Below are 6,000 nucleotides of genomic sequence, written 5' to 3'. Positions count from 1 at the left end.
GTACCATAGAAAGGGTGTGCTGAATCTTGCTATTGGTTGACGTCATCCAGAACAATAGTTGGAGAAGTTAATAAGCAAAAAAATAGTATATGCATGAGATACATTATGCAATATAATATTGTGGAGAATCACATTTTTTGAATTCTGGTTTTACAATACAACATATTTTTAAGGGTTTGATGCAAGTAATTTAATAGCACATGTTAGCATGAGATTTGCTTGGTTGTGTAGATATACTCATTCATCAAGTGAAAGACATGCTTTCTTATTAAGCAAACTTTACTTCTATGGCTTCAAGCAATTTGAGCAATGCATCATTAATACCATATAAAGGGTATGCTGAATCTTGCTTTTGATTCATGCCATCCAGAACATCTGAAAAATGGAAATATTTTTTCAAACGTAACTTCTGGTCTTATTTTTCGTGAATTTATCATATAGGCTTATTACTTACTAAAGAAAGACTCCATGAATAAAAATTGCTCATGCTGATGATGCTGATGGCGATACTATTGATGCAAACTGTCTTTTTTTTTTTTTGGTAGAGAACACAACAGATGCTGTATTCATAATGAAACTTGAAGTCAAGAGTCTGAAGCTACAAAAGCACAACAAAACACCTGCCAAACATAGCATACATAGCATTTGACCCATGACGTATATAATTACAAGAATAAGCATGAAACATAGACAGTGCTTGATGTATCCACCCCCGCGCCCCCCACCTCCATCAGCGTTGGAAATTATGAAGAAGGGGTTCAGCTGGTTCAAATAAAATTCTTGTTGGAATATAATATGTTGGAATATAATATAAAAAGTTTCTAAGATGATTTAAAAAAACTAAATAAACTAATAAATTTTATTATAGAAAAATTATAATAGACTTACAAAATAATAAAAAATAAAAATAATTAAATTCGAAAACGTGTTGGAAACTATCCTAAGGCGTATTTTCATCCCTCATGCAGGAATATTCAAAAAAACTATCTCAAGATATGATCAGGGTCCTCCGTCTGTAAATAAGATCGTGAAAAAGATTGATGAAAACTCTTTCAGCATCCAGAAAAAGAAGAAGAAATATTACAATAGAAAAAAAAAAAATAGAGAAAGCTTAGAAAGAAGAAAAAAATAAGGCTCTTAGATGGCTTATAGGATTAGGTTAGAAATTTTAATACGAAGTCCAACGATCATAAAATAAAAACTAGATTAAATACACATGATCATTGATAATTAGGAGTCTAGTGGTTAGAAATTAAAATCATGATAATAAAAAAATTAAAATATTTAAATGATAAAATTAAAAATAAAATTAAAATGCTTGAAGAAAAATTTTAGAAAAATTTTAAGTTTGTTTTTTTTTTTTTTTTTTTTGAATTCTCTCCAACAATTCTAGCTAGGTCTTTGAGCCATAACATAGGGAGAATTTGGAAACGTTGAAAGTAAACTACAGTGGGTGTTTACCCATCTTCCTGAGGTGTTTGAGAGAGAGGAAAAGAAGTCCACCTCCTTGTATATTATATAGCTCCTGGCATACTTTTTGTGACCATATCACGAGCTGGCCAACAGAAGAAAACTGAAGCCTGTGGATAAAGCAAAGACCATATGACCATACATAGTTTGGAAGGCCGACACGCTGAGTAGTGATGTGATTCCAACAAGCATGTGGACATAGTAAATGCAGCTTTAAGAATAGTTTGAATATTTGATCGACAGAACACTGAAAATTCTGGAAAATGATTTGCACAGTCTCATATTGAACAAAAATCCGGATAGCAACGGTCTCCGGTAAATATAGAAAAATGAGTAGCTTAACTTTGCAAGAAAATCCATCAGTCCTGCATAAAGCAGCCTGTATTTAGGAGTAATGCCCTGCAGCGTCAGCTGAATGTAACTCCAACGGATGAACTAAAGTCTCAAATATATAGGATACATGGTATTAAGATTTGATACTTCGAGATTCAGTCTATATTGAATCCACAGCGAGATTTACGATAAAAAACAAAATCCAATTAGACCAAGATCATCCCAAAACGAAGCTCGGATAGAAGAAATATGAGCTTTTGAAGTCGGTACGAGATCCGAAGTGGTGGAAGACTACCGGCGGCCGGCGGAGCGGCGGCGGTGCGCAACCCAGGCGGGGCCAATGCACGGGATGCGCAACCCAGGCGCGAGGCCCAGGCGGGCCGCGGCCCAACCCGTGCGCGAGCCGGCCCAGGCCCAGGCACCTTGCCTGGGCCTGTACCCCGGTCCACCATGGACCGGGCGGTCCACGACTGGGCCTATGGACCGCATGGGCATTTCCCATGCATTTCTCACGGTTCACGATACTATTCCGTGGATCGGAGCGATCGAAGGGCGTGGATTGATCTGGTTCTCGATCCAACGGTCCAGATCCTTATATGGGTTGATTAAGGAGTCTTAAACCTAATCTAATTGGGTTTAAGCCCTTTTAAAAGAGTTTGTGAGGTACAGAGGAGAACAGTGATTCGATTTTTTTTGCTGAAGACGCCGCACGGAACCCGAGAAGAGAAGAGAGGCTGAAGCACTGAAAGAGAAAGAGTAGGAGGCTCCTGGACAGCGGACGTCGGTCACTTCAGGGGTTTAGGGGGTCTTCCAAAAGAGAGCTTTTGTGAGGAAAATTTTTAATGAGAGAGAAATTGGGTGCACGAGGGTTGAGGGTGAGATCTCCTCTTGTAAAATTTCTTTTCCATAGTGAAGTTTGCATGTCCTGTGGAGGCGAGTCCTTTTGTGGCTGATCCACGTATTTTGATTGTTTTGTTTTGTTTCTTCTTTCTTCTTGCTGCATCGCATGGTACTAAAAAGGTCTTGGGAGGTGGTGTCCTGGCCAGACATCCACCCAACAAGTGATATCAAAGAAAGACGATACAAGGACGCAGATTGCAGCGGTGGTGAGCAAGACTGAAGATGGAGAAGACAGAAATAATCAAGATGGAGTTCAACAAGTTTGATGGTAAGAGCAATTTCTCCTTGTGGCAGGTAAGGATGAAGGACGTGCTTATCCAACAGGGGTTGATCGATTTTCTCTTGTGTGATGAGAAGTCGACCACCATGGAGGTGCAGGATTGTAAACGGCTACAGATACAGACGGTGAGTACCATCCGCATGTACCTGACGGATGAGGTGGTGATCCATGTGCTGAGCGAGACTTCTCCGACAGTGCTGTGGTCGAAGCTCGAGGAGTTATACATGGCAAAGTCTCTCACCAACACTCTTTTCCTCTGGAGGCAGTTCTACCAATTACGAATGACTGAGAGACAAAACGTGCAGGAGCATCTAATCCATTTCCAGAAGATCCTCACCGACCTCCTCAGCGTTGGTGAGAATGTTCAGGAGAAGACCAGGACGCTGATTTTGCTGGCATCGCTTCCCTCTTTGTACGAATCCTTGGTGACTGCTCTTCTAGTGGGGAAGAGCACCATCAAGATGGACGAGGTCACTGCGGTGATACTCCAAAATGAGGTTCTCAGGAGGGAGAATCCAGCTTCGAGCTCAAGTGGCGGTAGCTCAGCTTTGGTGGCTTTTGGAGGAGCAGGAGACGATAGACGATGCGACAGGAGATCGCAACGAGGGCGGTCCAAGTCCAGGAGGGACTTGAGCAAAATCAGGTGTTACCGGTGTGAGAAGTTGGGGCATTTAGCCAGAGATTGTCCTCAACTCAAAAATCGGATGGTGGCTGTTGTAGCAACGGCCGGCATTGATTTAGATGGAGATGTCCCAGAGATATCCGACGAGATATCTACTTCTTTCCAGCAGTGGATATTAGATTCTGCATGCCCCTATCATGTATGTTGCAGAGAGGAGCAGTTTGACTCCCTAGAGAACAGTGAGGGCACTGTATATTTGCCGGATGGATCGAGCTGTGCGATCAGAGGCATTGGGACGGTCAACTGGAGGACACATGATGGTGCAGTGAGGAGATTGGGAGAGATCCGATACATACCCAATTTCAGGCAGAATCTTATCTCACTTAGCAGACTGGATTCGAGAGGCTACATGACGGTAGCTAGTGGAGAAATCCTGAGGGTGCTACGCAGCGATAGGATTGTGCTGGAGGGGAAGAAGGAGAGCAGAAGACATTATTACCTGACAGAAAGTCCAGTGCGAGGTAGAGCTTCGGGAGCCAGATGGAGTCCAGAGCGAGGTGGAGCTCCAAGAGGTGGATCGGACATGAGACAGGAGACTCGAGAGGACGAGAGATGACGTCGCAAGGTGAGATTCCTATTGCCGCATGACGATGCCCCGAGCAAGTCTCAGGTCAGGAGGAGCACAGCATACGACGGAGATAGGATCGATCAGCCTGGCTTGACTCCCATGTTTGCCCATTCATGATCAGCAAGCGATTATCCCAGGGTATGGGGGCGAGGAGATCCAGAAGCTCTCGGAGTTTGGAAGAGGCCGAATATCAAGTCGAGGTGGAAGTTGTTAGGATTTGACGCTTCGAGATTCAGCCCATATTGAGCCCACAGCAAGGTTCGCGGTGAAAAATGAAGTCCAACGAGACCAAGATCACCCCAAATGAAGCTCGGATGGAAGAGATACGAGCTTTTGAAGTCGGCACGAGATCCGAGGCAGTGGAGGACCGCCGACGGCGGGCCTGCGGAGCGGCGGCGGTGGTGCACGGCCCAAGTGGGGCCAACGCGCGGGATGCGCGACCCAGGCGTGCGGCCCAGCCCATGCGTGGGCCCGTGCACGCGGGCCGGCCTAGGCCCAAGCACCTTGCCTGGGCCTGTACCCCAGTCCACACTGGGCCTGTGGACTGTATGGGCATTTTCCATGCATTTCTCGCGGTCTACGGCACTATTCCGTAGATCGGAGCGTGATTGGAGAGCGTGGGTTGATCTGGTTCTCGATTCAACAGTCCAGGTCCTTATATGGGTTGATTAAGGAGTCTTATATCTAATCTAATTAGGTTTAAGCCCTTTAAAAGGGCCTGTGAGGCACAGAGGGGAACGATGATTCAATTTTTTTTGCTGAAGACGTCGTGCAGAACCCGAGAAGAGAAGAAAAAGAGGCTGAAACACGGAGAGAGAAGGAGCAGGAGGCTCCTGAACAGCGGACGCCGGTCACTTCAGGGGTTCAGAGGGTCTTCCAAGAGAGAGAGCTTTTATGAGAAAAATTTCTAGTGAGAGAGAAATTGAGTGTACGAGAGTTGAGGGTGAGATCTCCTCTTGTAAATTTTTTTTTTCATAGTAAAGTTTGCATGTCCTGTGGAGGCGAGTCCTTTTGTGGCTGATCCACGTTTTTGATTGTTTTGTTTTGTTTCTTCTTTCTTACTGCTGCATCGCATGGTACTAAAAAGATCTTGAGAAATGATGTCCTGACCAGACATCTATCCAACACATAGAATATATGCCTGTTTCCATCCGTATGAGTTTCCATTGATATATCATTTGGAAGATAATAATCAAAACAGCAGAACCCATATACTTAGCACAAACTGCCTTTGTCATAACAAGAGTGAAATTATTTTCTGTTATTTTAACCTTTTTTTTTTTTGGTAAACTGTTATTTCAACATTTGAAAGTATAGACGGCTCCATACTTTTCTGAATTCCTGATTCCTGCACTCGGAATCATTTTTAAAAGCACAAGACTCTGGATAAAATTTGAAGAGGAAAAGAGTTTTAAAATAGCTTTTGTACTCCTCGCTCCTAAGGGAGCCATAGACAGAATGTTTGCAACCGTTCGTTGTTTCTGACACGATTCAATCAAATCTTCTATATATATATATATATATATATATATATATATATATATATATATAGAGGTATGTATGCATGCATACGTTCGTCAGCTATGTACACCCATAGCATTATATCCAAACGCTTTAGGTACTTTTGTAATTTAGAAGAATAGTAAAGACAGTTCATAAAATTCTACTCTCGTCGTGCATTAAATAGAGGACATTCGAAAGAGGAGAGTGTTTCTTTGATTGATTTGTGAAGAGTCTGTACCCACCACCCGATGCATAGTGTACATT

This window comes from Elaeis guineensis, chromosome 3, assembly GCF_000442705.2.
Source record: "Elaeis guineensis isolate ETL-2024a chromosome 3, EG11, whole genome shotgun sequence".
Classification (NCBI taxonomy): Eukaryota; Viridiplantae; Streptophyta; class Magnoliopsida; order Arecales; family Arecaceae; genus Elaeis; species Elaeis guineensis.
This window is presented reverse-complemented; position numbering follows the sequence as displayed.